The sequence below is a fragment of the Macrobrachium rosenbergii genome, chromosome 48 (genome assembly GCF_040412425.1).
Source record: "Macrobrachium rosenbergii isolate ZJJX-2024 chromosome 48, ASM4041242v1, whole genome shotgun sequence".
NCBI lineage: Eukaryota > Metazoa > Arthropoda > Malacostraca > Decapoda > Palaemonidae > Macrobrachium > Macrobrachium rosenbergii.
In genome coordinates, this window is record NC_089788.1 from 18,517,914 (window position 1) to 18,523,621 (window position 5,708).

Below are 5,708 nucleotides of genomic sequence, written 5' to 3' on the forward strand. Positions count from 1 at the left end.
ATTTATGAAGAATCTTCTCCAAGTATTTGTTCGGTAAAGTTTCTGAATTAAGCAGTTTTTCATTTTACATTTCTTTCCAAATTTTGAGACTAGAGTGTTACTAGATACAGAAATGGTTTATTTTAACTGAAAGATAATCAGATGGATTGACCTAATCCGGGCTATTAAGATTTCAGAAAGGCAAGGGTTGCACACATTCTTCATTCATTTACATTCCTGGATAGCTAAATACATTAAAAGAGATGAATCCTTTTTATAAAGAACCTGGAACAAAAATCCATATGATATAAAAAGTGAGAATCTTGGAATGTTTAAGGAATTTTTTTCTCAGGAGTAAAGACATCAATAGCTGAGGCATATGGATAGACCAAGGCCAAATATTTATTAAATTGGCGCTTGAACTAGAAACAAATAGGGATGGAAGTTTATGCTGTATATCATAGATTAAAAGATCTTATCTAACAAGCCATTTCATGTTATATATTTAGGCTCTTCAGATACATAGCAACATTATAGAATAGTGCATATTTATATATATATCATCTGACTTTTAGCAATGCACATATCAGACAATATCTTCAGTTGAAAATGAAAGCCATGATGGTAAAATGATTTGACTTTTTTGGTTCGAAGTTTATTTCTTTTTTTGCGATTGCTGAAATCATACCGTCAATGGCTTGAAGGGCTGTTTCACAGCAAAACGGTTAATGTACAATTCTTCTATTAACATAAAAGAGAAATGAATCACATAAAAACTGTTTTTAATCCAATAGCAAATATAAAAGATATATATATATATATATATATATATATATATATATATATGGATATATATATATATATATATATATATATATATATATATCGCATATATATATATGATAATATATATATATGATATATATATATATATATATATATTTATATATATATGTTATCACAGCCAAACATTGGCAGTATATGGATCATCAAAGAAAAGAGAGAGAGAATCGATGGAACACACACACACTTATATATATGCGTGTATGTGTATGGATAATGGTTTATATATTTCCTACTACCTCAAAGACACATAACACGTCAATGGTTGAAGAAATAAAGTATTTTTATAAACCCTGTTTCTTGTTTTTCACCTGTTTCAATGTGTCTAAATGAATCACTCTACAAAAGTGATAATAATCATAAATAATATATATATATATATATATATATATATATATATATATATGTAGCGTGTGTGTACCACATAATGTATATATATATATATATATATATATATATATATATATATATATCTATACATATATATATTATATATATATATATGTATGTATATATATCACGATATATATATATATATATATATATATAGAGTCAGAGAGAGAGAGAGAGAGGAGAGAGAGAGAGTGCTCAGAGAAATGGAGTTTGTAATAGTGAATTGGGACTTAGCATCCCGATTATAGGTGTGTGTATTTTGAACCTGGGTGTGTGTACATACTCTCTCTCTGCATTGACACATGCTCACAGGCACACTTTTTTCAATTCTAACACATATATATTTAGAAACTTTATATATATATATATTCTTAGTTTATATTGTTTATGTCATAACTTATTTTAGTTTATATATATTCTATATATATATATTTTATAGATTTTATATATTTATATATATTTATATATATACATAAGTAATGAACCATTGGACACAGTTAAGGTGGACCATGGAAACGCAGTGTTAATTCAGCATTAATTCATTTATTTCCAACGTCTTTTTAAATAATAACAGGTTTATTTGGCATCATCAGGAATCTGTTAAATAATGAATAACTGATTACCTAGAAAACGTTACAAAAAATATATTATTATATATTTATATATATATTTATATATATCCATTATATATATATATATATATATATATATATATATATATATATATATATATATATATATATATATATATATATATATATATATATATATATATATATATATATATATATATATTTATATATATGTATACACACACACACTCTGTATAACAACAAAATATTTTCTTTGGTGAAGTATGAAGGGTTTTATTACGCTCCGTACAAGATATAATCCCAGAGATTTGAAGAGCGTTCCTTCAGCACACGAAGAAATACCAAAGTGCCAGGGGCGAATAATTTTAGTGGAAGTGATATGTGGACCTGTAATTATGTTGCTTGCCGGGAAGGTCTTGTCTCCGTTAATTTCAGACCATCCGTTAGGGGCAGGTTAAAGGAAAAGATTATCACTTCTCTTTAGGCTACCTGTTGCCTGTAGACTCCTCGAGTTATGAGAGAGAGAGAGAGAGAGAGAGAGAGAGAGAGAGAGAGAGAGAGAGAGAGAGAGAGAGAGAGAGAGAGAGATGGCCTCAATTATTTACTGTGTTTTGGGTTTCCAAATAATTATTTTTTTTTTAATGTGCTAACAGTAATATATATATATATATATATATATATATATATATATATATATATATATATATATATATATATATATATATATATATATATATCATATGTGTGTATGTGTGTATGTGTGTCTATGTTGTTATTATAGTAACAACAGTTACTGTTATTGAATTAAAATTTACAAGGTTTCAAAGCAAATGCCTAATTAGTCACATTAAAACAATGGTAACTTATCTGAAATTCTATCGTTTGCATCACTGTTTGGTTTATAAAAATTTACCAATTTTGTTTTTTCATCAGTTTAATATTTTTTTTTACTGTTTACCTGATAATATACATAAATAGAAAAACAAATGGATATGAGAAATAAAATTGAGAAAATTGCAAAACGTCGAAAAAGTCCCAAGAAAAGAAAGACTTGCCTCTTCAAAGAAAAATTTGTAAAAATTTACTTGCGATAAAGTTTTCAGTTTTATGAAAATGTACTGTAATTCCACTATGACAAACAGCATCTCCGCCCGTTTCAGAGCCCCATCAGAATTTGAATTGCTGATCTATCACTGTTCTCGCAGATTACATAAGTTACACTGTTATTGGAAGTTCAGTGAAGTCTCGTAGGGAATGAAATAAATATAAGAATATGATTCTTAAACAGTTTAGAGACATCTCGTCTACTCTGCAGTGTGCATAATATTGGTTAAATTAGATTTAATAGGTCTGTATTATACTGACTAGGACTAAGCCACGCAAATTGGTGTAAAGGTTGCTCAAAGCGGCAGCTGCAACGGACAGGTCATTGCTCTGGCCGGGATCCCTCTCCTGGTAGACCTACTGGAAAATAAAACCCTGAGTATTCCTCACTCACAAGCACAATCACTGAGGTCGTGTAAGCCAGTAAAATCTACCAAGCCTGAAGAGTGTTTGGTCTAGGCAAAACCAACTGAAATATAGCGACCGTCAGGTTATGACTATAGAAAAAATGAAAAAGAGGTCTTATTTATAGCAATGAATAGAGTTCACACATAAGCACACATACATGCATGTGCATTATATATTATATATATATATATATATATATATATATATATATATATATATATATATATATATATATATATATGTGTGTGTGTGTGTGTGTGTGTGTGTGTGTGTGTGTGTGTGTGTCTATGTTAGTCTGTGTGTGTGTTTGTATATATATATATATATATATATATATATATATATATATATATATATATATATATATATATATATATATATATGTGTGTGTGTGTGTGTGTGTGTGTATAATGACAAAGTGAAACACCTGTATATAAAGAAGTCTGTACGTTGGAAGGGGACGATAGGACAACAGATAATAACAAGAAACTAAACGTCCAGAAGGAAGACGACAGGGCGCTGCCCTCTCCCCGCCCGAGGGAAAGGAAACAGGTTCAAGGTCACCGCCAAAACAAGCCCCACCCAAATCCAAAGAAAGGGAAATAAATAATTTTACTAGCAATATAAGAAGTAGAAGCAGAATGTCAAACAAATGCAATAATGTAGATGCACTATAATAACACATTATGTAAACATAATGTAAATAATTAACCACTCCCCAGGAAACTAAGCATTGTAAATAAAAGTAATAACAAACCCCATCCCCCGCAAACGTACATTGCCGTCCTCTTGGAGCTATAAATGGAATGTTGGTTGTTACTGTATCTCAGTTCTTGTTTTTGACAAAGCCTGCGGCACAGGCGAAACGGACCGTTGCAAGAGAAATAAATGAAACCTTACTCCAGCTGTGTCCTTAACCAGAATTTTGAAGAAAGATCAAAAGTAGAAATGAGAAAATATGAAAAGTCAGTATTAAAGAAGTCATTGCCACAAAGGCGATCGCCTACAACAAAACTGTGAAAGGTAAAAAAAACACACCACAAACACACACACACACACACACACACACACACACACACACACACATATATATATATATATATATATATATATATATATATATATATATATATATATATATATATATATATATATATATATATATATATATATATATATATATATATATATATATATATATATATATATATATATATATATATATATATATATATATATAATGTCAAGATGCGTATCAAGTACCTGGTTATTACACAACTAATCTCAAAATTCAAAAATATACCTCACTTCAGCCAGATACCTGAACTCTCATAACATTAATTATTACGACTGAGTACTCTAAAGGTAACAGTGATCCCTTTCCCTTAAGAAAAAACTTATTTATCACTTGAAAAATCAAACTAAGTTTATCAGAATATGTGTGAGGTATCAAAAATTAAACTAGAAATATTCTAGAGTAAAAGGGCATCACTCCATCAAACATCTCTAACTGTTTCCCTGGTTTTAATTCACTTTAGCAAAACTAAACGAACAAAACATGTTTATCACTTTGCCTTATGCACACACAATCAATCCTATTCACTGGTGATCAATAAATGAAACACTTTTTTCCTAAAAATGTTAAATACAAAAATTTATTTTCAAATTCAAAGTTTATAAAGTTTATAACTAGAATTCACAATCTGAAAAATTTATTATTACTTGAAAATAACACAACACTTAATTAATTCTTGAATTAAATAATGAAACAAAACTAACTCACAAAAACTTTATCAGGAATTTAAATTAATTAAGCAAAATTTAAACTATCAAGAATTACTCAAGATTTGAAAAGAAAATCTTAATGAATGAAATATTAAATCAAGTATGTAATGTTAAATTACCAAGAACCATTTAAAATACCACGTAAATAAATTTTACATCACAAACATAAAAAAAAATGTGAAAATATAAAGAGATTGCAAAAAGAAAAAAGCACACAAAAATACATATAAGATTTATCAATAACAATTTCACTCAGGCACAATTTCCTAACTTATCATACCATGGTATTAATAAGTAAAATTCACGTTACCTTACACAAACTTGTGAAAACCTCTGTAAAATCACTTGCTGCAGCTGCGTTACCACAAAACACACTTTTTTACCAGGTGCCGTTACAAACTAAATAACTTTACTAAATTCAGATCTCAAAAGTTAATGCTAATACGTGACCACAAACACTACGTTAAAAGTAATCTCTTTCTAAGAACGAGAGAGAGAGAGAGAGAGAGAGAGAGAGAGAGAGAGAGAGAGAGAGAGAGAGAGAGAGAGAGAGAACCAAACTAACTGGTCTCAGAAATCAGAATGAAACAGATTTTAGAATTC